This window comes from Myotis yumanensis, unplaced genomic scaffold (genome assembly GCF_028538775.1).
Source record: "Myotis yumanensis isolate MYYU_CA2020_CCGP unplaced genomic scaffold, mMyoYum1.0.hap1 SCAF_4, whole genome shotgun sequence".
NCBI lineage: Eukaryota > Metazoa > Chordata > Mammalia > Chiroptera > Vespertilionidae > Myotis > Myotis yumanensis.
In genome coordinates, this window is record NW_027223755.1 from 61,450,114 (window position 1) to 61,477,139 (window position 27,026).

At 36.9% G+C, this 27,026-nt stretch overlaps 1 pseudogene; it reads left to right on the forward strand.

Annotated features, from left to right (window-relative positions):
• Positions 1-19,963: 19,963 nt before the first annotated feature.
• LOC139009440 (protein C1orf43 homolog pseudogene) lies at positions 19,964-20,576 on the forward strand (annotated as a pseudogene).
• The last annotated feature ends 6,450 nt before the right edge of the window (positions 20,577-27,026 follow it).

Consider the following 27,026-nt stretch of genomic DNA (forward strand, 5'->3'; position numbering starts at 1 on the left):
ATGCTTATACTCATTTGAAAGTACTGTGACTTGTATAGTGAACTTGTTTTTTTGTGTGAAGATATCAATTGACTAGTTTATGTAGCCAGAAGTCACATGAAGTCACATGGTGAGTTGTATATGACTCAATATGTATATGAGTTTTAGACAATAGGACCCTATGAATTATTTTTTTTATAGTTCTCACTGCAAATAGTTTGAAAAACTCTTCTGTCTATGATCTGACACCAGCCTCCTCCCCATCTGCTCTCTGACCACTGGTCTCCTCATTTTCTGTAAATAGGCACCATCTAACTTTCCGAACAATTAATGACCTTTCTCTCTTCAACCCTTTGCACTTGCTGTTTCTTAGCCCTTCACTTTATCTCACTTCCTAGTTTGCCATATGCTTACTTCTAAGAGTTGGATTTGTACATTCTTTTCAGAAAAAAAATTCACATGCTTTTTCCTTCCCAAATATTCTTTCTCCAGTTTCCTCTCTTGTTGTGAAGAACTGTTTCTTCTCATCTGGCCATGCATAGAGTGGCTTCTCCGCTGCATTCTGTCTTTGCGCTGACATGCACTCATTTGGTTCTTTCAGCATTCTGAAATACAGTGAGAAAAAGCATATTTTCTTTTAGCTTTTCCAAAGCTCAGCCCATTTCAGGTAGCAAATCAGGTGGTTGCCTAAATTTGCCTTTGTCACTCTGCTGGCATAAAAAGGGAAGTGTCAAGAATATCAAGTATAAACCAGTCCAGAGTTTCTGGGGAAAGAAAGCAAAGATTATTATAGTACTGTATTGAGGGAGAAGGGGACTAAAGAAAAAACTAATAAGAAAAAAATGATAGTTCTAGACAAAGTGACATATTTCATCATTTAATAATATGAAAAGCTAAATATATTCCTTTAGTTCTCCATTGCTTTAAATTTTTTATAGTAAATTTGTGAAACTCAACCAATATATATTGCTGACCTCTGATTTTGATATGTTGGGTAGTCTGCAGGGCCATTGTAATCAAGGCAGAAAATAAATGTAAGCCTTGGGTGAAATCCATGTGAAAAGAATTTCATCTCAATTAGATAGCTTTCTTATTAATTAGATGGCTTTGACAAAAGATTTGCAATTAAATACCATAGCTGGATATATGTATTATTAATTAGTCTAAAGTGATTTTTTTCTCAGTTAAATCCACTACTTTAAAACTACCATAAGCATTAATAATCTCAAATATACTAGTATTTACACTTAGGTGTGGTAAAGAGCGAGGAGTCCTGGACTGCAAGAACCCTGGACTGCAAGAGGGGTGTCTGACTGCTGGCTTGGGGAGGGGTGGGGAGCAGACCTAAGCTGGCAGGTGGACATCCCCTGAAGGGTCCCAGACTGCGAGAGGGTGCAGGCCAGGCTGAGTGACCCCCCCCCAACTCCCAGTGCACAAATGACGTGCACCAGGCCTCTAGTTCTATCAATAAAACTCTTTAAGAAATAAACTGTTTCTCCAGTCAGAGGGAATGGGGATCAAAATGAAAGCCAATATTTTTCCCAGTTTCTTGTATCCCAAGGTTAGTTTGTTATGTTATGAAGATGCTTTGCCTAAGCTCAGAGGAAGAGTTGTGAAAGACATGCGCCATCTTACCCAAGACTATGAAACCTTCTTGCAAACTGTCCCTGACCTCTCTTTTGTTGTCATCCCTGAGTCCTAACATTTGTTACTTTTAAAAAATATATATTTTATTGATTTTAGAGAGGAAGGGAGAGGGAGAGAGAGACAGAAACATTAATGATGAGAGAGAATCATTGATTGGCTGCCTCCTGCATGCACCCTACTGGGGATCGAGCACACAACCCAGGCATGTGCCCTTGGCCAGAATCAAACCCGGGACCCTTCAGTCCACGGGCTGAGGCTCTATCCATTGAGCCAAATCAGCTAGGGCCCATTACTTTTATTGAAAATATATTGTATTGGTTTTTTACGGAGAGGAAGGGAGAGGGATAGAGAGTTAGAAACATTGATGAGAGAGAAACATCGATCAGCTTCCTCCTGCAAACCTCCTACTGAGGATGTGCCCGCAACCAAGGTACATGCCCTTGACCAGAATCGAACCTGGGACCTTTCAGTCTGCAGGCCGATGCTCTATCCACTGAGCCAAACCAGTTAGGGGAACATCTGTTACTTTTAACCTGGCTTTCACTCAGCATAATTTTCCAGGTTCTCACACTATACCATATATCATTGCTTTCATTCCTTTTTATGAATGAATAATATTTTATTGTATTGATACACTATAATTTATTTATCCATTCATCTGTTGATGACTTTTGGGTTAATCCCGTGATTTTCAACCTGTGTGCCACAAGAATTTTTATTAAAACATGCAATACCTGACTATTTAGTAATGGACAACGGTCCCTTTCCCTTAGATTGTCAAATAAAAAAAGAATGAAAACAGCCAACACAAAAATAGCCACCTCATGTGCAGGCTCTGTCTTGAACTGTAAATATATAGGTCATATAATAGAGTTGCATCTTATTGGTCACATTGCATAATAAGATTATATCTGATTGGTTAATTGGTTAATTCTTGGTACCAGAAATCCTTATATTCAATTATAGGCACCTAATATTTTAAAATCACTTTGTAGCACAAAAAGGTAGATAATTACTATTATTATTATTATTATTGTAAATCAGTGAAAATTATATCTATATTTTTGGTCAGATCAGCAAAAACATATATTTTTGTGTGTGCCACAGAATTTTCATAATTAGTTTATATGTGCCATGAGATGAAAAAGGTTGAAAATCAATGGGTTAATCTGTTTAATAGGGGTAATAATAATTCTTATCTAACAGGGTTGTCATGAGGATTAAATTAATATTTATATAGCACTTATATTATCACCTATTTCAGTGTTCTTAAATTACATAAATTAACATAATTCTCTATTTGGAACTGACTATATGTTATACACTTATTCATATCTATACACTAGAGGCCGGGTGCACAAAATTCATGCACAGGAGGGGGGATGTTCCTCAGCCTGGCCTGGGCCTCCCTCTTTTGGGCGATCACAGAGCGCCCCCATCTCTGATCGATCGCCCTGCCAGCCGGTGGCCTAGGCCTCCCTCTGCAGGGCGATCATGGGGCGATGGCAGGTCCCCCCACCAATTGCATTGCACCCACCTTGGCTGGCCTGGCACCAGTTCATGTCGTAGCGTGGTCATCTGGAAGGTCATCCAGATGATCATTCTGTTGTTCAGTCATTCAGTCAATTTGCATATTATGCTCTTATTATTATAGATTTATGAAAACTATGGGTCATAAATATGTCAAATCATTATTTTCCTAAATATTGGTATTAAGGATGGTATTTCTGAGGGTTTTTATTTTTTTCAGATTTTATATAAAATATAAGAATACTAAAATATTTTGTCAGACACACTTAATAATTTCCTTCATGTAATTTCAGCATCATAGCTATCCAATTAGAATTAGTCTAACACAAAGAAATAGTTTAATAGGTGCATGTGCACATACAATTTATGTTCTTTTTATTATATCTGCCTTTGAATTGACATCTGTCGTACATAAGATTTGTGCTAGATTTTCTCTGCAGCCTCTCGATTCCTGTGTATTATTACTGTGGTCAGGCTCATGAGTGGGGAGCCCTGTTATCCAGTCGCAGGCCACCCAGTTTCCTCTGACATATTTTTGGTCTCTGGGGGAATATTGGTGGTACTCTACCGTCAGCACATTCAAAGCTGCTGTCACGGAGCCACACTGCAGCAATAGTCATAAGCCATTTTTTTTTCCAGAAAGGATCATTGCACTGACCCTAAACAGGTTTGTACTGGCATCAGTTCAACTAGTGTTGAAAACTGCAAGTGAGACCTGACTGCCACCAGGTAAGAGAGTGAAAGAAAACAATGGTTGTCCTGGCCCCATCTGTATATGTGATCCCTAACAGCATGAGGCGTCCTTGTACTGAGTCCTAGGAGCAGACATCAAATGCAAAGGGCCTGGTGTCTTCCTCAGACAATCTCCTAGTCATTGCACCAAATCTTAGTCTTCTGTTGAATTAAACTTAGATATAGAAAACAGATTTGCTACTTTTCTTTCAGACTGAAGCCAGATGTGTAAGTAGGGGAAAAGATGATATGCTTAAATAACCCATATTTTAAGTAAATTTTACAGAATAAATTTCTACCCCTTGACTATTGGTCCAGAAAATGAAGAGATGTCTCTTAGTTATGAGGCCTGGCTTTCTGTGGTACCAAATGCTGTTTTCCACTGTAATAAACAGAACAGGCCAAAGTGATATTCTGTGATGCATGTAAAAACAATTCAATGGCAGCATTTTTTTTTCTGTTTTTCTACTGCATATTTTGAAATATAAGGTATCAAAAATAATTTCTGTCACTATCACTTGGGATTACTTTATATAAAAATTTCTACATGCTGTCCTTTGTAATTTCTTTATCTGTAAATATATTTATACTGGAACTTGAATACTATGGCTGTTTTATTCCTTATTGTGACTACTATGAATAAAGGGTATAGAAGAAACCACAAGGTTACTGGAATGTTTTCATAAAACTAAAGAGTTATGTCAGTAATATTATCCCTAAAGAAAAACAGATTTCTTAAAAGAAAACAAGACCAAGTAAAGTGGAGGGCTACTTTCAGATCAGACAACATATCTTCTTACTCCCTTTTATTTTAATTAAAATAAGTGAAAACAAATTGGGGTTACAGAAATCATACCTCACTTCCTACAAAGTCCTTTAGGTAAGTCTACTAAATAGCATCAGACAAAATGGAACAGAGGGTCTTATAAATTACACTCCAGGATTCCATGACATGATCTCATACCCCACCAGTACAATGCTGCATAAAATGGCAGGAAATTGCCCTGTCCCATGGTACCACTATACACTGTTATTAGGAACGATGTAACAATTCAAAAGCATGTTACATTGGAGAGGTTCAATGACTTTACCATACAAAATGCCCCCCCTCCTAAAAATAATTTGCTGTTATATCATGAAACACTAAATATATTGAAAAAACTATCATTTCATTATTAATCTAATACTTGTCAAAATCCAAATATTTCTAACTCTATGTGAGGCAAAAATAAGTTTGTGTTTTGTCTAAATTAAATGTATGTGAAATGTAATTAACATGATATGTATATCAAAGAATTCTGGAAAATATTCTATTCTTTCATAGGAAGGGATAGATGGAGTTAGAGGAGCTCAGTAGTGCATACCTATCATAGGTGGATTCAGGGAACCCAGAGAGCACACATGCTAGTGTTCCTTCCCTTGGCCCCAGTTACTATTTTCCACAGTGAGGCTGGAATAGATTTTCTCAGCATAATTGAGTTCATGTTATTCCCTGACTTAAAAATTCTCAAATGGCTTTCCATCACACTGGAAAGAAATACTGTTATTTTTTCCTATTACAACTAATATGTCTGGCTTCTGCATACTATTCTGAATTCATCTTGTATCACCTTCCCCTTCATCACTATGCTATGGCCACACTAGACTTTCTAATCTTAAACATGATTAGCTCTTACATAGCTAAAAGCCAATGCTAAAAGTCACCCAGTCGCCTTCCCGGTTTTCTTCTTAAACATATCATCAACTGAAAATTTATTATATTCCCCTTCTTGAATTAGGTTTTAAGAAAGGGGATTTTTCCTGTCTTCCCTAACTCCTGGCACATAGTAGGTTTTCAAATAATATTTGTGCTATAAATAACCTACAGAACTGTATCAAATTTTTCAAAAAAAATCCTTCCAGGAAAGAAGAGAACTGAATAAGGAAATCTTCTGATTAATTTTGAGTGGTGGGCTTATATTTTCATTGAAAGCCAACATCTTTAACTAGGAAAAGTTATTTGTGTCCTTTCTATCTAAATTAAATTGCCTTAAATCAGTGGTTCTCAACCTGTGGGTCGCGACCCCTTTGGGGGTCGAATGACCCTTTCACAGAGGTCGCCTAAGATCATCGGAAAGCACATATATAATTACATGTTGTTTTTGTGATTAATCACTATACTTTAATTATGTTCAATTTGTAACAATGAAATTGGAGGTCATCACAACATGAGGAAATGTATTAAAGGGTCGCGGCATTAGGAAGGTTGAGAACCCCTGCCTTAAATTGTGAAGACTTGTATTATATGGTAGTGGTACCAACAGAGAAAGAAGAAAATCATGAGAAAGAATAGCTCTTCCAGAGGGCAAGTATAAAGATTTTGTTTAAGAAAGTAAGAAGTATTCCTTTTTTATATAAGTTTTTTCATACCACATTATGTTTTTTCTTTTAACCAGATTTCTATTTAATTATTCAAGTCTAATAAAAATGGAAATGGAACAGATACAACCAGAGAAATATAGGCTGAATGTTTTAGTGATTCACTCATTAAGCATGTCACAAATATATTTTTGTGTTATTTATGTCAATGATGATAAATTTATAATTGAATGCACTGTTCTTGCCACCTACACAAACAAACCAAAAAGTAAAGATGATCTCTCCATATGATTGCCAGTCAAGTTATTCATAATGAGTCTTGAACGCTGCCCTGGATAAAACTCCTAATAACATAGCAATGTGTAACAATCTCTTCAAGTTCAAATTATACAAAATATTTATCAGCATATAGTAAAATTCAAAAACTCAAAGATAACTGGGAATAAAATGGTCCTCTAAAAGAAGGAATTTTCTGGTGTCTCAACTTATCCCTATATTCAATGTTCTCAGGCATATATTGTTGTCTGAAAACAAAATCATGGGACTTCTGTCATTTTGCCTTGTTCCACAATGTACAAATAATCAAGGAGATAAAAAATAAAATATGTTTCCAAAAATTTATCAACACCAAAGAGTAAAATCTTATTTTAGTACAAAAGGGGGGAGAGGTGGAATATACATTTTTTTCTAAATCAACACAGGCGCATTTACTTTATAAAGACAGGAACTCAGGGGAAGAATGCCATTCATTTCTCATAAGTTATACAAGGAGTAAATGGCAGGTGTTAAACATGAGATAGAAATAAAAAATCTTCAAAGCAATAACAGACACATGAAACACATCCCAAAGGGAAATAGAAGAGCCACAGGAAAGAAATAAAGTGAAGTGAATACAACCTCACAACTAGTGTCAATCCCTCAGGAATGCCCCTAATATGAACCGTTAAAGCCATGTGTTTAACATTTGATAAATCTAAGTTCTTATTTGTCAGACAGGGAAGCTCCAGGCACAAGTAAGCATTAACCTGATCCCATAAAAGGCATTATATTGTCTGTCTCTGTATTTCATTGCAAAATGACTGCAAACATGTTCATCCAGATCTTGCTCCTATGTTCCATTCTTGTAAGTTAAAATAAATAGAAGACCTTCGTGTTTGAATATTAAGGTCAATGAGTTCATTCTTTTAAAATACGGTTATTGAAATATAGCATGGCCATGTCTACGTTATGGAAACATCAGAAACAATCTCCTCCATGCTTTGCTCCACACATCTTTTTACTCAATCAACATGGCATATCTAAAAAGGTTCAATGAGAAAACAAACTTCCCTAGTATCTTCAGAGCAGTTATGTTGCCAAGCACGTGTTTTACTCCCACTGACAAAAATTAAAAAATGATGATAGTAGGAATATGGTGTGGTGAAAAGATACAGAACTTAGAAAATGGTGGTGGGGGATCTTATTCTAGTTCTTTCATTACGTGGCCTTGGGCACGTCATATTCTTACATTAGATTTCATCTCTTCAATTACAAAATGAAATTGTTGACTAAAAAATCTTTAAAGCTTGCCCATCTCTAACACTCTATATTCCCAAATTATCCAAGCTACTATTAAGCATAAAGATAATCAACCAAGACTATAAATCCCAGTGCATGGTCTGCTCATCCATCCCTGCCCAAGCACTTGTGTGCAAATGGGCAAATTCTTAACAAAATGTTTACTCATTTAATCGTCATAACAACTCTATTAGAAAGTGTTCTCACTCTCCACACCATTTTATAGATTAGGAAATGCAGGGAATTTAAATAGTTTGTCACAAGTGTATATTGAATCCAATATAATAATCCATAAGAATCCATATTCTTCTACTGCCTTCCAGTCAGAGGTGGAGAAAGAACAAAAATCAATACTTCCAAATAAGAGAAAGCTTAACCAAGTTCTTTAAAATAGCCCAGTGAGGGCCTGGCTGGCATGGCTCAGTGGTTGAGCATCTACCTATGAACCAGGAGGTCACAGTTCCATTACTGGTCAGAGCAAATGCTCAGATTGTGGATTTGATCCCTGGTGGTGGGGGAGGGGTGCATCATTGATGTTTCTATCTTTCTCTCCCTCTCCCTTCCTCTCTGAAATCAATAAAAGTATATTTAAAAAATAAAATAGCCCAATTAAGAATTAAGTATCTTATTTGGAAGTCAAGAAAGCAAAACTGATTCCACAAAATCAGGACATACTGACATGGATTAATTCCCATTTTGAATATTGTTCCTCTGCCTGACCTGTAAATCTAAGCCCTCTCTTTTATATCATCTAGACTTATACTCTTACTTTGATTTTTTCAATGTGCAAAACATCAGCTCAACATAAAAAAGGTATAACATCAAGAACAAAAAATACCCATGATATGAGTACCCGGAGTTTGTCCTGCCTCAGTATTTTTCCAGGATGTTCCAAATTCTAGGTCTGTTCTAGCTGAGGGCGCTCTGCTTCCCAGAAACATTTTTAATCCTGAAGACTTACTTGCACCAAAGTTTATTTTTCTTTTTTAGGATGAATCTAGAATTTTTCAAAGAACTTTCTATTTAAAATGTGATCATTTAAATAGAATTAATGATGATACAAATTTCACAAAGTACATCCAGAGGTCGGGACAAGAGCACACTTGAGAAATTTAATGGAAAAAGCATTTCTTGACTCAGGGAACAAGTTTTGTAAAACTTCCCTTCATGAAACAATTTGAGATTATAATCTAAAGTCCAAAAAATCATGACGGTGCTTTTTGGAGACTTTTAAAGTGAGTATTCCTTTCCTTTAAAATACTTCACTGGGTTTTCCAAACTGGTAAGTAAGACAAGATGCTTGTGCAGTGATTTATATGGTATTTTCCATCTTAACAGCTGGACTTTTTATGTTAGTAGTATTGCCATGTGGCTCACTGTTCAAAGCAATGCAGTTTTAGAAGTCCTGAAAACAGGATGTTCACTTAAGGACTATATAGAACATGTTACAAATTTAAAGTATGAAAAGGAATGGAATTCAGTTGCAGAGAGTATGAAACCTGAATCTATAAGCTTTTTCAATGCATTATAATGCAGTCAAAGGGAAATGAAAAATGTTCATTCTTCCAACTGTCAGCAAACATATATATGAAGCTTAACTGGCTTCATAACACCCACAGGCTTCTTCTTTTGGTTCAGCTTCATTTTCCAACAGGTTTTAAGAATTAGTAATGTTTTTAAGCAGCCATTCTTTCTTACAACAAATTTCTTATTTTTTTTTTTATAAAAAAGGATTTATATATTTTAGATTAGCACTTGTACTCTTTAAGATATTCTGAATACCTGATTTATTTATATTGATCTATTTTTGCAATTTTCACCAAAAATTGTAATACAGATGGAACAGATTAGCATAAGTGCAGAAGCATGTTTTGATCACAAGGAATAATCCTTTTGTTTGTTGAAATAAGAATCAAAAATATTTTATACTATAAACTACTAATTTAAAATTATTAATTATAGTAATACATATTTCAACTAACACTAAAGGACAAATAATGTATTTAACTGTTGTTTAAGAACTAAAAGAAGTAATTTCTAATATTAAAAGTAGAATAAAGCTTAGTCTCAAATGAGTACTTTTCTTAATATTAAAACTGTGTGCAAGACAGATTATACGAATGCAAAATTAAAAATTAAACTACTTTCTGCCTTTGGATTTAAAAATCCCCAAAGATAAAAAAATATTAGTATTAATATTTGTTTAATAATTTGCTTTAATCATGTTTAATCATTTGTATCATAAACTATAAGACAAGAAATCTAATTTTTGGCTTATATGTTAGAAATAATTGAATATGTGACATAAATAACTCATCCAGATTTTTTTGTTTATCTACATTCTCTTAAAGACTTAACAGTATATATAGAAGGCATAAAATGGCTAAAGACTATATTTCAAACTACATGTTTTTATAAACTAATAGACATATGGCTGACTTGATCTTAGAATTATGTCAACTCGAACTTCTTTTGAAATTATCAACTGTGATACAAGTCAATGGATAAAGAGAGTAACAATATTATTTATTCAAATACACAATTTATGATTTGTATCATGAAATGTGCACATGTTCAAAGAAAATCAAAAGATAAAGAGCAATGACATATATATATATATATATGAATAATGTACCAAATTACTTATATTAATGAGAAAAGTCTTTTATGAAACATTCTCTTCCATTTTTAGTATGTACTGGAATCTTCTATGAGTTATAAAGTACAAGTTTAAAAAAATTTTCAGCTAATATAAGCAAATTATATAGACAATATATTTTACCTTCCTCAGCTAATCATTATATCTATTATTTTTATTTTAAGTAATATTACATTGGCTGAAATGATTATGAAAATATTAAAAACTAATAATTATATGCATGTTGCATTTTTATTCATTTCAATGAAAATAACTTCTTCATTTTATAATTGATTATTATTTTGGATCTGGGCATAAAGGAGTCTATATCCTGATGTATGTAATATTATACATTAGACAATATACTACCACTAATAGTATCTTAGTATTATTATATTGTATATTAGTATTGATATATTACTGGTATATTATAGTATATTAGGTTAGTATTCTTCATGGATTTTGGAATTTAAGTTTTTTTGGGGGGGGGGCATAAAAGTCACTGGGAAGTATTTTTGTTTTTGTAACTTTCTTTTCATTCTCCCTCTCTTTCTTACTCTTCTCTCTCCCCTAAGGCCTCCTCAACAGGCCTCCTCTTCTTTTCCTTCTATTTTTCTCCTTCTCCCCTGCTTCCTCCTCCTCTTTCTAGGTCTCTCTCCCCGCCCCCTGCTCTCTTTCTTCCCCTTTCTCTCCAATCCCTAATCTATTTAACACTTTTTGCCATCAAGAACTAGCACCTTCTTCTATAATGAAAAGACTCTAATGGAGTAGCTATGGTGACCTCATCATAAGCTAATCAAATCCAGCAATACATTAAAAAGATCATACACCATGACCAAGTTTGATTTATTCTGGGATTGCAAGGCTGATACAATATTCACAAATCAAGAATGAGATACATCACATACACAAATTAGAAGACAAAAATCACATGATCAAATTAATTGACACACAAAAAAAGCATTCAACAAAATCCAACACCTTTTTTTGATAAAAACTCACAGCTAAGTGGGAATAGATGGACCATACCTCAACATAATAAAGGCCATATATGACAAACCTACAGCCAACATCATACTCGTTGGGCAAAAACTAAAACCATTTCACCTAAGAACAGGAACGAGACAGGGATGTCTGCCTTCACCACTATTATTCAATATAGTACCCACTGAAGTAATAGCCTCAGTGATCAGACAAGAAGAAAAAGTAAAAGGCATCTAAATTGGAAAGGAGGAAGTAAAACTGTCTTTATTTGCAGATGACATAATATTGTACATAGAAAACTCTAAAGACTCCATCAAAAAAACTACTAGATTTATTTTATGAATCTGGCAACGTAGCAGAATACAAAATTAACACCCAGAAATCGATGGCATTTTTATACACCAATAATGAATTCTCAGAAAGAGAAACTAAACAAACAATCCCATTTACCATAGCAACAACAAAAAAATAAGACACCTAAAAAATAAACTTAATCATGGAGGTAAAAAACATGTACTTGGAAAACTACAAGATGTTGAAAAAAGAGACAGAGGAAGATATAAACAAGTGGGAGAATATACCATGTTCATGGATTGGTAGAATGCACATCATTAAAATGTCCATACTACCCAAAGCAATGTATAGATTAAATGCAATCCATATTAAAATATCAATGGCATTTGTCGTGGACGAGGTGGCCGAGTGGTTAAGGCGATGGACTGCTAAAATATCAGTGGCATATTTTACAGATCTAGAACAAACATTCCAAAAATGTATATGGAACTAAAATACCCTGAACAGCCACAGCAATCTTGAGAAAGAAGAACAAATTTGGAGGAATGGCAATACCAAATATCAAGTTATACTACAAAGCCACTGTACTCAATGAAGCCTGGAACTGGCACAAGAACAGGTATATAGATCAATGAAACAGAACAGAGACTCCAGAAATTGACCCAAGCCATTATGCTCAATTAATACTGTGACAAAGGAGGCAAGAGACTATCTTTTCAATAAATGGTGCTGGGAAAACTGAACGGGTACATGCCAAAAAATGAAACTAGACCACCAACATACAGCATATGTAAGAATAAACTCAAATTGCATAAAAAACCTAAATGTAAGTTGTGAAGCCATAAAAATCTTAGAAGAAACTATAGGCAGCAAAATCTCAGACATCTCTTGTAGCAATATGTTTAGCACTACATCTCCTAGGGCAAAGGGAAGTAAGGAGAAAATAAACAAATGGACTACATCAAACTAAAAAGTTTCTGCACAGCAAAAGAAACCATCAACAAAGTGAAAGAAGAATCCACTGTGTGGGAGAATATATATGGCAATGATACATCTGATAAGGAGTGAAATTTCAAAATATATAAGGAACTCATACAACTTAACAAACAGAAGGCAAACAATCCCATTAAAAAATGGGCAAAGGACCTAAATAGACATTTCTCCAAAGCGACATACAGATGGCCAAGAGACATATGAAAAAATGCTCAAAGTCACTGATCATTAGAGAGAGGCAAATTAAAATAACAATGAGGTATCATCTCCCACCTGTCAGAATGGCTACCATCAACAAAGTACAAGTCTTAGTGAGATTATAGAGAAAAAGGAACCCTAGTACACTGCTGGTGGGAATACAGACTGATGCAGCCACTGTAAAAAAAGAAACAGTATGGAGTTTCCTCAAAAAATTAAAAATGGAACTCCCATTTGACTCAGTGATCCCACTTCTAGGAATATATCCTAAGAAACCTGAAACACCCATCAGAAAGGATATATGCATTTCTATGTTCATAGCAGCACAATTCACAATAGCTAAGATTTGGAAACAGCCCAGGTGCCCATCAGCAGATGAGTGGATCAAAAAGCTGTGGTACCTTTACACAATGGAATATTATGTGGAGGTAAAAAAAGAAGAAACTCTTACCATTTGCAACCACATGGATGGACCTGGAGATTATTATACTAAGTGAAATAAGCCAGTCAGAGAAAGATAAGTATCACATGATCTTACTTACATGTGGAATCTAATGAACAAAATAATCTGATGAACAAAACAGATCGAGAGACATAAAACCATGAACAGACTGACGAATTTCAGAGGAAACTTATATGCATACTAATTGACCCAGTGCATGGATTCATGCACATTAAAAGGAAATTAATTAGAAGGTGGACAGCTGGGCAGGACTGGGCAAGACAGGCTGGACACGCCCTGGAGCCAACCTCCCACAGTCTCTCCCCAGCCGGCCGCACCTGGGGCAACACTGGGGCTCGAAGGCCATCTGTGGAGTGAGCAGGGTCCTTCTGGCAGGTGGGGTCCCTCTGCCTAGTCTGCAGAGATCGGGCAGAAACCAGCAGTCCAACATCCCCCGAGGGGTCCCAGAGTGCAAGAGGGCATCTGCAAAGTTGCTGTTGTACAGGGTGTGGAATGCAAATGCAAGTGTGCAGTAAACCAGATTCAGGGCCAACAGTGTCCCAACAACATAACCCATGGCCGAAGGTGTAATTTTATGGCCCTGTGAGGAATTGGGCTCCCTCCTCTCTAGTTTTGGGGTGTGTCACTCTAGGACAGCTGCTGCCAAGTCACTGTAGCTCGGCAGCTCCTGCGTTAAGCATCTACACCCTGGTAGTCACTGTGCATCATAGTGACTGGTCAGACAATAGGAGGGACACTTAGCATTTTAGCTTTATATATGTGACAAAGGAGGCAAGAGACTATCAACAGATCTAGAACAAACATTCCAAAAATTTATATGGAACTAAAGTACCCTAGGTCAATTAGTATGCATATAAGTTTCCTCTAAAATTCGTCAGTCTGTTCATGGTTTTATGTCTCTCGATCTGTTTTGTTCATCAGATTATTTTGTTCATTAGATTTCACAAGCAAATAGACTAGAGGCCCGATGCACAAAATTCATGCAAGAGTAGGCCTTACTTCCCTCCAGCCACCGGTGCCTGGGACTTGGGCTTTTCTCGAAGAGGGAGGCCCCGCCCACCCACCACAGACCGCCGGTCAGTGGCCTGGGGCTCCCTCTTTGGGGGTAATCATGGAGTCCCCCAATTGATTGCCCTACCAGCTGGTGGCCTGGGCCTCCCTCTGTGGGGAAATCATGGGGCAATGGCCAGGCCTGCAACAAATAGCATCGCACCTGCTTTGGCTGGCCTGGCACCAGTGAATGTCATAGTGTAGTCCAGATGTTTGTCTGGATGGTCATCTGGATGGTCGTTCTGCTGTTCAGCCGTTTGGTCAATTTGCATATTACACTTTTATTATATAGGATATGCATAGCCCATGGATACAGAAATAGTGTGGTGAAGGCTTGGGAGGAGTGGGTGCAGGGAGGAGGGGATCAATGGGAAAACAAGCAAATCAAGGGGACATCTGTAATACTTTCAACAATAAAGATAAATTTTTTAAAAAGATAATAGGAATAAAGTAGCTCATACATATCTATGTTCTGGAGCTTTAAACACCAAGATGCCTAGTAAATCACATGCAGAATCTAAAAACTAGGGAAATCAGGAAATGATAATCATTTGCCTTTTAAAATGCAATTAGCACTCTTTTTCTCCCAGATAGAATGTGATTGAGCAGATTTCCCATTATCCAATATGGAGCATCTAATCTATGGGGCAAGATTTTCTTACCATATCACCGTAGGAAGATTAAATGTCTATATTGAGGTTATGCCTGTGGCTCCAGGACAAATTCTTGCTATAAACTTATGTGGCATGAACCATAGCACTTATTAACCAAAAACATTACAGAAGTTGCTTTTCTTAAGGGAGAGAAGCACTTAGAGTTTTGTAGATACCTCTTGGTACACCTATTCTTGACCTTTTAATTTTGATTCACCTATAAGTATCTTTGATATATTTATTTTAGGTTTATATTTGTATTAACCACAACCTCATTATTCTCTTCATTGCTGTGAGTATACCAATCTGTTCTCTAGTCCCCCTAGATCTGGGGTCCTCAAACTACGGCCCGTGGGCCACATGCAAATACAAATATTGTATTTGTTCCCGTTTTGTTTTTTACTTCAAAATAAGATATGTGCAGTGTGCATAGGAACTTGTTCATAGTTTTTTTAACTATAGTCTGGCCCTCCAACGGTCTGAGGGACAGTGAACTGGCCCCCTGTTTAAAAAGTTTGAGGACCTCTGCCCTAGATAAAAACTTAAAAAAATAAAAATAAATGTTTGAGAATTTCTGGCCTTATAGCAATTACTAATCACAAGACTGATTATATTTACTATATTTCTTTTTTGAATCTATATAACTTTATTTCCTAAAATTTCACAAGCAAAGCTATGGTCCAAGAAAAATGAAGGATTATGTAACTAGCTGGTAAATATACTAGGAGCTAGGAAAATGGAAGTGTAAATATCAACTCTAATTTAAATCATCTAGATTGGCCAGGCCGGATGTCTGAACTTCCATGTGTAACTGCCTAGATTTATGGCTCTAGCTGTGTGACATGAGGTACACATTTTCATAAAGGACCACAGACTTTATAAAAGCAGGAAAATGACTCTTCTGAAAGAAAACTAAAGGTGCTTGTTTTATAAAAATAAATGTTGGGCCAAATGTTCATCCTTTATTATTCTCCCATAGGAGTTTTACAAGATGAGAATCTGGCATTTATTAGCAGGTCATTTAGGGGTCGGTGGCTGTGGGAACCCAGACTCTTTGTCTGCATTTTATCTTCACCATATGATTTTGGTATGAGTATTAAAGTCTCATAAAGTATAATATGTCATGAATATTTAATAATTACATTTTTAAAAACAACACAAGTGAAATCACCTGTTATAATGTTATATTATCAATAAAAGCCCATTTAAATCTTCATTAGGTATTTTAAAATTAGTTGTTGGTTTGAGTACTCATTAGTAATGGGTAACACACATGTGTGTCTGTATAACAGTATGTTCTGAGTGAATTCAACTATTGAATACAACTTTAACCTTTGTCTCCTCAGTTGGATGTTTGAATATATAAGTAATTTAAATTCATGCAACATTTTTAAATGGCTTTATAATAAATAATATAACACAAGTATAAAATGTATTTGCTAATCTGCTTGATAATCAGACAAATCTACTCTAAAATATTCCCATTAAATTAATTCAGCCAAATCTATGATGGTAAAGCAGAAAGAAAAGTCTCTTGTTAAAACAATTTGTCAAAAGTATTTAGAATGAGTCTATTTGAACTTTGCGCTGCATTCAATGCAACCTGAGAAGGTGTGATTCCCAGTGTCTGGTAAGTTTAACAAAGAATACCTCACAGGTAGAGAAAATATTAAGGCAATCTGGAAGTAGACACAGAATGGCATCTTGATAAAAACACAGGGCTTGGGTTCAGAAGAGGAGCTTCTGAGTTCTGGTTTTTGCCACTTATTGTGCAAGTCACAACCTCTCTGGGCCCCAGTTTCTTCTTCTCTTAGATGGGCCTTGGAATAATGTGTGTAACATATGTCTAAGTGCCCCAGGCACTCTGACCTCCTTGCTGTTCCTCAAAAACACCAAGCACCTCCGCCCTAGGGCCTTTGGAGAGGCTCTTCCCCCTTCCTGGAATGCTCTTTCCCTCAATCTCCATATGGACAGCTGCCTCTCTTCCTTCAAGTTTGGCTTAAAATTCCCCCAAGCCCATGCCCAGCTCCATGGAAAGCTAGGAAAGAGGTAGCCAGTGTCTTCGCTTTTCATATGGGAGACTGGCTCTGCCTCCATTCAAGATCCAAAAGATACAGAATTCCTTTGAGCAGACAAAATATTAACTTCAAGACACTGCAAAATCTTTAAACAATTACCACTCCACATGATGGGTAAACCCAGAAACTTCTAAGAAATGAGTAACAGTCCATCTAGATCTGCGATTTTCAACCTTTTTCATCTCATGGCACACATAAACTAATTACTAAGATTCTGCAGCACACCAAAAAATATATTTTTTGCCAATCTGACAAAAAACATAGGAATCATTTTGATTCATTCACACCAGATGGCTATTGATGTGCTGCCTGTTGTCATTTTTTTATTTGACAATCTAAGGAAAAAGAGGTCAGTGCCCCTGACTAAATAGTCAGGTATTGCATGTTTTAAAAATACTTGCAGTACACCAGTTGAAAACCGTTGATCTAGAGATATCTAAATAATAATAAACTAGGCCCATTTAAATTCTTTACTCTGTGCGTCTATGTCAGGCAATATTTTAATTTGTTTAGATAACAACAGGAAAAACTTATTGGGCACAAATTACATGTTAAACAGTTTGCTTTATATACATTATTTCTATTCTTTACATAACTCTTCTGGTTATATTATCTCTATAGATGAGAAAGCTGAGGTTCAAAGAGATAAAAATAATTGTCATAGGGAATTGTTGTCTCTGTTCTACAGTTAGTCACTTATCTGGTACCTACCATGTGTTATCAGGTGCAAGCATATGTTCTCCTTCCTCACTACATTTTTCCATATTCATCATATAAATGGGTACACCAAAAAATGTAAAACAAAAAAAAAAAGAAAAATAACAGACAATTATTTGGTAAGTTCAAATTTGACTAGAGCACTGTTTAATACTTTATTTCTTCATTTTTCCTTGCCTTTTTTTCTATTTTTATTTCAATTTTTTAACTTACTCCAATTTTATACTTCAGTGCCTCAAATCCTTTAGGTAAGAAATTTATTTCAATAATTTGGTTACTAAACTATAGACTATGCAAGACATTAAACCAAACTTAATATTAAAACGTAAGTACATACTAGTTTCTTATTCCTATAAATGTAAAATATAACATGATTTTAAAATATTTGTATATTCTGGCAGGTGTATGGTAGCATGAGAGCACTGTCTTTGGAGTCAATATGGCTTTGATTCAAAATTAAGTGTCAGAAGACAGTTCCTTCTGTATAAAAAATGAAACAATGCTGACTTTATAGGGTTGTTGCAAGTGTTTTTATGAGATCATATATGTAAAGCACCTAGCACAGTCTAACACATAGTAGGAATTCTGTCATAAAGATGTCTGATTTGTCCCTGTGTGGCCATAATGGCATGTTCAGAATCCATGAACTATCATTAAGCAGCAAAACCTCAAATGCCATAGATCTACTCTGTTAAGTAGGACAGTCTGACTCATCTGTTGTTTTGTTTATGCCCAGAATCCTTTGCCCCTTCTTTGGGGACCAGCATCCTATTGTTCTTTGAGGCAGCATCCATCTACTACTCTGAGTCCATGCTGCTGGCATCTTTTAAGTTGCAGGATCCAATTGTGTCGGAAGACAAGCTACCCCTCACTTTTTCAATTACATGAGTGAATCTTTGTGGCAGACTTCAAACATGGCCCTCAAGAATCCAATTTCAGGAAGTGAGCAATAATACAGCTTCCTAGTATCCATGCTTTTGTGTTATCCCTTCCCCTTGAATGTGGGCTATGGGCTTGCTTCTAATGAATAGCATAAAGCACAGGTGATGGGTGTCAATTCCACGATTAGTTTACAAAAGACTGACCTCTGTCTTAATGGCATGCTCCTCTATTGCCATGTGGGCCTGCACCTTGAAGACGCAAGCTGTCAGGTGGGTGAGGTCAAGCATTGAATAACGAAGCAATCTCTGGGCAACAGCTAGGGAGGAGGGGGAGCCTTCAGCCCCAGGAGCTGACTGCTGCCATTGGAATGCTGCGTCCGGAGTCCCTGCTCTTTCGCAGCAGATAGTCGAACCCAGTTCCCTCCACCTGGCAGGGACCAGGAGACTGACTGGGGCAGGGCCTCCATGAGGACGGAAATTTGCTAGGACGGTGGTGTAAGCCGGATCATGTACTGACAAGTCCAGAATAAAATGCACCTGTCAACCAGCGTGCCCAGGTGTTTCTCATCGCGGGACTCGCCAGACTCCTGAGATCACGTGAAATCGGGCTTTGGGGGAGGAGTGTCCGCAGCAGCGTCTCCGGCCTGCCTGTTTTTGTCGTCTTTGCTGGTCCTGATGCTTCGTTCATCCCAGTCCATCCTCTTCCTGACCCAGCTGTACCCAGACTTACTCCCTATCCCCCACACGCAATCCCTTCACATTGGAAGGGTCATGGGAGGCCGTGCTGGCACCTTCATCGCAGCCCGGGGAGAGACCAGGACGCAGAGGACCCAGGTGAGCTGTGCCCATGTTCCCGGCCCACAGAACATATGGGTGTTCTTTTAAGAAGGTATGTTTTGGGGGCAAACTATTACATCGCAATAGTTAACACAATTAATTTAAGTCGCTTGGATTGGGCTTCTATCCCTAGCATTTAAAAGATTCTGGACAAGTGATCTGCTATGTTTTCTGGTAGGGTCAGCCTTGATCTTTCCCCTTAAGGGGGTGGCCTGGCGGCATCAGAGAACCCAGGCAACCTTGCCTCGGAGGGGCCCGGCTGAAGGGGCAGGGCAGCTGGGTGAACAGAAGTTCTGCGCGAGGTGGGGAGGCCGTGGCGTCCGGCATAACTGGCTGTCGGGGGTGAATGTCCTGCTGGTGATGGCCTGCGGGAGCCTGGTGTTTGTGCTGCTATTTATTTTTGTGAAAAGGCAAATCATGAGCTTTGCGATGAAATCCCGAAGGGGACCTCACGTCCCTGTGGGACACAATGCCCCCAAGGACTTAAAAGAGGAGATTGATATTCGACTATCCAGGGTTCAGGATATCAAGCATGAACCCTGCGCCTTGCAGATGATGATGCAAGACTGCTGCAGCTGGACGCCCAGGGAAATCAGAATTGCTAAAACTATTTATACAGGATGAAAGCTCTAGATGCCATGCGTGCCTCTGAAATCCCATTTCATGCTGAAGGCCGGCATCCCCGTTCCTGAACGGACAGGGGTTTTCGCTCGTGCCTGTTAGATCTTCGAAACACTAGTACTCCTTTCAAGGGTGTGTGCAAGGCCCTCATGATACCCTGGATGGGTATCAATCTCATAGCTGGATGCCTATGAGACAGCCCGCTATGGGACTGGGGTCTTTGGCCAGAGAGAGAACCTGCGCTATCAGGAGGTCCTGAATGAGCTGGCCAGGGTAAGTTTAGAGGGAACAGGTCAAAGGGGACTGGTGCTGGACTGTTCCTATAGTGAGCTAACCTTCATAAAGCAATATGAACAAAATCCATGATAACGTAGGAGTTGTCAGGTCCTAGACTATTTGAACTGCCTCTTGCTCACACTGGAAGGCAGATGCTCTTCTCCAAGCTACCAGGAGAAGCTCTCCTGCTTTTGTACACCTCCATTTCTGATTGGTGCAAACAGAATAGTTCTTCAGCACACAGAGATGCCTTCTCTTCCAGGGTCCCAGGGTCCTCCTTCAGTGTCTTGGCCTGATAAAAATAAGATTTAAATGCCACCCATTTTTATTACCACTTTAAGCATTAGTAAAGCTCTCTGAAACAAAGGACATCACTATAGAGCAGTGATGGCGAGCCTTTTGAGCTCGGTGTGTCAGCATTTTGAAAAACCCTAACTTAACTCTGGTGCCATGTCACATATAGAAATTTTTTGATATTTGCAACCATAGTAAAACAAAGACTTATATTTTTGATATTCATTTTATATATTTAAATGCCATTTAACACAGAAAAATCAACCAAAAAAATGAGTTCGCGTGTCACCTCTAACACGCGTGTCATAGGTTCGTCATCACTGCTATAGAGTCAGCTGATGAGTATTTGTGTGATAAGAGAGGAATCATGACTTTCTGGGTATGTTTTAAATGTATACTAAAAAAAATAAAAGATCTGGACAATTAACCTTGGAAATACTGTACTTATCCACGGATTAGAAAGGAGCAGCATTAAGCAAATTGATTAACACAGTGTCTAAATAAGTGACACCACATGAATTCTTATCCAGAGTACTTTATTCCTCATTCTTCACTTTAACCAAAAGGAGATCATGTTTAAATACACACACACACACACACAAACTTTTAAAAGTTTAGTAATAGCTTAAATTCACTCACCAGTTAAGTACTTTAAAACTTTCTGAAAATATGTAGGAATTACCAAAGATAAAAAGTTCTCTCAGAAGAGTTAAAAAATAATCAGTTTTCCCTAAGGAGTATTGAAAGAGTAAGATATGACTGAACAAGTTTTAGAGATAGGATATGCAAATTCAGGTTTTTATTTGTTTTTTTTCCTTATAGAATTAGAAAATCACTACATAGTAGACTGAAAATAATTTGTTTGATGCTGGGGATATTTTGATGTAGGGAACATTTATCAAAACTAAGTACAGCCTGGCTGGTGTGGCTCAATGGTTGAGGTTTGACCTATGAACAAGGAGGTCACGGTAACCAGTCAGGGTACATGCTGGGGCTGCGGGCTCAATCCCTGGGGGGGTGGGGGAGGGGTTGGTTGCAGGAGACAGCCAATCAATCAATAATGATTCTCTCTCATCATTGAGGTTTCTGTCTCTCCCTCTCCCTTCCTCCCTGAAATCAATAAAAATATATTTTTTAAAAAGACCTAAGTACAAATGACAAAGTAGAAATAGCACCTCAGCTGAAATATGTGTATGAAGCAAATGTGTAACCTAAGCAAGCTATGTGTGGTATTGCAAGTCCTACCACCAAAGGGGGCCTTAGAAATGTTTTAATTAAATCTAATTTGTTTTATGGATGAGGAAACTGAGGACCAGATTAATTGTGTTACTTTCTAAAGATCAAGCAGTTAGTAAATGCAGAGCAAGGATTGCTTTTACACCTTTGAACTCCAAGTCCACTTCTTTTAGAAATAATTACAGCTATATTTTTGCAGATATTTATAGTTGACAGTGCCCTAGAAGGACTGAAGGTGAGGACCACAGAATTCCCAATATGCTCCTAGCACATTATCAGCCCTGTCATAACAAACTGCCTTAAAAATCAATCCCAAGGAGAAATCTCAGACTGCTTGTTCCTTTTACCCTAACCTGCCATAAGACCAGCCCTATCACTCAGCTGTAGAATTTAGTTTGGAAGCCCTGATAACACAATAACAGTTGTTTATAACTGACCCATTATGAAAGGCTGGTGCAAATTCTCGCTGGTTAGAACCCATGCCATACTGGTTATTAGAAAAATACTTTGCATATCACCCTTGACTCCATCCCTGCATGTCTCCGTCATCATAAGAGGCCCTAAACCTCAGGCATTTTCTTATGCCTCAGAATCTCCTTTTTCTAAGGGTCTGGATAGCTCCTGATCTGGCACAATTTCTTAATCCTCCATGATTAATCCAATATAAAAACCGTTCATTATTCCTACCTTCTCAAAATATCAAATCAAATCACCTAGCTACTCTAAAGCACATACCATCAGATTATAGCCTCATCCCATTCCCCTGCTGTAGTTATCATTCATCCTCTAATCATCCCACCTCACCCACTCCCTCTTGTCCTTATCTCCATGCTAAAACAGCCTAAATCCCAGAGGTCATCTATAATAATAAAAGGGTAATATGCTAATTAGACCGGATGTCCTTCCGGACAACCTTCCGGATGAAGCTGGGGCTACAAGAGCTGAGCCCCTTGCATGAATTTTATGCTTTGGACCTCAGTTTTCATTATAATCCCCTCCTTGCATATATAGCTTCTAATCCTTTTTCCTCTCTCCCTTTATCTTACACATATGACAATGAATAATTCTGAGAGAACTCATCTCACCGTTTGCTCTTTATTTACCTGAGCAGTTGAACATAACTGGAAAAAAAACATAACCATGCTATGCTGATGGATCATACTTTATATTTATAAACACAAATTTCAAAAAGACTCTCAAATATTGCATTCCCCTGGTCAGTTCACTCTCTTAGCCTCCAAGATGTTTATAAACAGTCTTAAACTCTATGTCATATATTTGTCTTACCAAATTTACTAATATACAAGCATCTGTACCCAAGTAATGTGATTTTCCTCCTTTTCCAATGGATGAATTGTTCATACTCTTACTTAAGTGTAATCCTTATATTTGCTCATGCTCTCTCCTCTATTTAAAACGTGTATCCCTAATAGCAACTTATCCCTTATTTCTCATGAAGGATCATTATTTTCCTGACTCTCTCTCCTAAATCATTCCCATTAGCAGGTAAGCAAACTAAAATATTTCCATCTATTAAAAAAAAAAAAAAAAAAAAAAGCCTGACTGCATTGCTTACGTACCATTTATCAGTCACTTCTATTCCAAAACTCCTTTAAAACTCCTTCAAAGACTTGTGTATATATTCATTCTCAACTTCCCTACTTCACAAAGACCCTCATCCCCCAAACCCTTCTGAAGCTGCATTCGTCAAGGTCACTGTGCTCCTCTATGTAGCATAATCCAGTGGTCATTTACTCTGTCAGCAGTATTTGAATTGTTGATTTCCCCTCCTTCTGGAAACAGTTTCTTTAATGGACTTCCAAGACAACACAATTTCTTGATTTTTCTCCTAATTCAAGGTCACCTTCTTTTCTGTCTCTTTTGCCAAATCCCTTTCCTCTTTTCATTGTCTAGCCATTACAATGCTCCAGAGTCTCTCCCAATTTTTTTTTTTTATCCTAAACACTCACTTTGCAAGGGATCTCAACTAATCCCAAAGCTTCAAATGATATCTATGGCTAAACAACTCCCAAAATACATTTCTAGCCTTGACTCTCATCTGAACTCCAGATAAGTAGGTTCAACTGATTTCTATTCTTCATTTTACTTGTTTAATAAACAACCTAAATTAAATATACAATCAACCACACCCCATGTTCTTTTCCATCTTGGTAAATAGCATCACAACTATGTAGGCAGTTATGAGAGATTCAAATTTTGTAAATTCATATAAATTGGGGGTACACATGGATCAACTACTGTATGATGCATCATCTAAATACATACATGGGGTGAAGGGGGGGGAGAGCGAGAGCATTTTCATAGCCAAGAATAACCAAAAATTGATTTCCTTTTTATTGGATACTTCTGCTTCTATCTATGATGTAGTAATGTGGACAGAATTACTCTCCCACAAAGAACTGTAATAAATATCAGTTTGAAGGCATTAAAGATTAATGTAGTCAGGTCTTGAGGTGCCAAGATTCTAGAAAAAAGGGAAATGCATTTGAATGGACCCGATTTACTAGTCTTTTCTCTCCAGGCTTTTGGTGAGTCCAAGTAAAGGCCATAGAAGTCAAACAGGAAGTTGGTGGGATAGTCATTTGCTGGGATGACAAAAATTAGAGTTCAGGGCAATCAAGGGAGCAATATTCAATAGGCCAATGTTCCAGAAAAAAGTGAACTCCTAGGAAGTAAAACTTAATTTCTATATGCAATTTCCCCTCAAATCACTTGACAGATCCCTAACCTGTAAATATGCATAGGAGGTCAACAAACCAAGCAACAGGTGGCTAGTTATAGGCTAAAAAGCTAAACAGAGATCTTGGCAGTTTCACAAAGCTGGGGAGGTAAAAATTGAAGTTCAGTGCTAGTCAAGATGGAGGGGCTCTTGTAATCACTCTAGGCTTTCCATTGAGGCCCTGAAGAGCTAAGCACTACCAGTAAGGGAAAATCAGAAATACACCTCCCCAAATGCAGCTGCACCTGAACCAATTTGATAAACCCATGCTATATACACTTGCCAGAAGAAAAGTCCTCTCTGGAGGAAGAGATCGTTGAAGAACTTCTGTGATTTGTCCTAGACAATATCTGGAATCAAGAAAGAAATGATCGGGAAGGCCAGAAAACAAGACATGAGAGACTGAAAACCAAAAGAAAATAGTAACAGAGAGATTGTCTAGGTATTGGAGTGATTAGATAAAAACAACCATGATTATTGTGCTCAAACCTAAATCTATACAAGATAATCAAATGGACATTCTAGAAATGATAAATATAATAACTGAAATTAATAGATAGGTTAATAGCAGAGAAGATACAGTCGAAGTGGGGTTCCTTACCTGAAAGATCCTGGTGAATAGGAAATATCTACATTAAAGGGCTTACAGGAAAAAAATCTATAGAAATGCTCAAAGAAACATACTTTAAATAATGAAAAACTCTAACATGCATGTATCTGGTGACCTGAAGAAGAAAAATAAAATAGATTGGATGAAATATTTGAAGAGCTATCACTATTTTTTAAATTAATGAAGTAGTAACAAGCAACAGATTGAAGAAACTCTGCTAATCACAAGTAGAATGAGCCACTTCTAGGCACATGATAACAAAACTGATGAAAAACAAAGACAAAGGGAAACACTTAAAAGAAGCTGGAGGACAGTGTTACCTTAAAAGAATGAATCAATGGAAAACTGAGGACAATGAAAAATCATATTTTAAATAGTGAAAGAGCTGGTGTCATTTTGGGGCCCAGCCCATCTGGTTTTCCAGCTGACCTAATAAATTTATAAGTTTAAAAAAAAGAGAAATAAAATAAAATGGAGAAGGAATGTGACTAAGTTGGATATTTTTACTCAGGGAGCATGAGTTTCAGAAATAAAGCTGAACCCGCATGCACTGTTGGTGGGAAAGTAAATTGGTACAACAATCTGTAAAAATAGTATGTAGGTTCCTCAAAAAATTAAAAATGAAATGATCGTATGATTCAGCAATTTCTCTTCCAGGTATTTATCCTAAGGAATTGAAATCAGAATATTAAGAATATACCTGCACTCCTATGTTCATTGCAGTATTATTCACAATACTCAAGAAATGGAAATAAGTTGAATGCCCATTGATCAATAAATGGATAAAGAAACTGTGGTAAATACATGCAATGGAATATTATTTAGCCTTAAAGAAGAAGGAAATCCTGCCATTTTCACCAACATGGATGGACCTGGAGAACATTATCCTAAGTGAAATAAGCCAGACAGAAAGAAAAATACTGTATGATCTCAGTTATATATTGAATATAAATAGCCAAACTCATAAAAGCACAAAGTAGAATAGTGACTGCTAGAAGCTCAGGGAGGGGACATAAGGGAAATGATGACCAAAGGGTATAGAGTTTCAGTTATATAAGATAAATAAGTTCTGGGAATCTACTATATAGCATAGTGCTTATAACATACAACACTATCTTATATACTAAAAATTTACTAAGGAGGTAGATCTAAGGACGTTAAGTGTTTTTACCACACACAAAAAAATAATAATTATAATAAAGAGGGTAAGAGGAAGCTTTAGGAGGTGATGAATAGGTTTATGACCCTGACAATAGTTATGGTTTCATGGGTGTAAACCTCTCCCCAAACTCATTTCATGAACTCATGGTCATTGAATGTAAACAGCTTTTACATGTCAATTATACCTCAATTAAATGGCTTATTTAAAAAAAATAAAACAAAAAGATAATTTAAGTAATTTTCTGAAAAACTAAAACTAAGAAAATTCACAGTAAGAGACCTAGCTGAAAGAGATACTAAAGGGAGTTCTTCAGGATAAAAACCAGTAATGGCAGATCAAAGCACAGGTAATACAGGGAAGGAAGAAAGATCATAAAAAAAGACAAATGTGTGAGAAAATCTAAAGTAATCTTGACTTGTTAAAATAATAATAATAACACTATTGTATGGGATATAAAATACAGAGATAATTAAAATATTTGGCAACAATATCACAAAA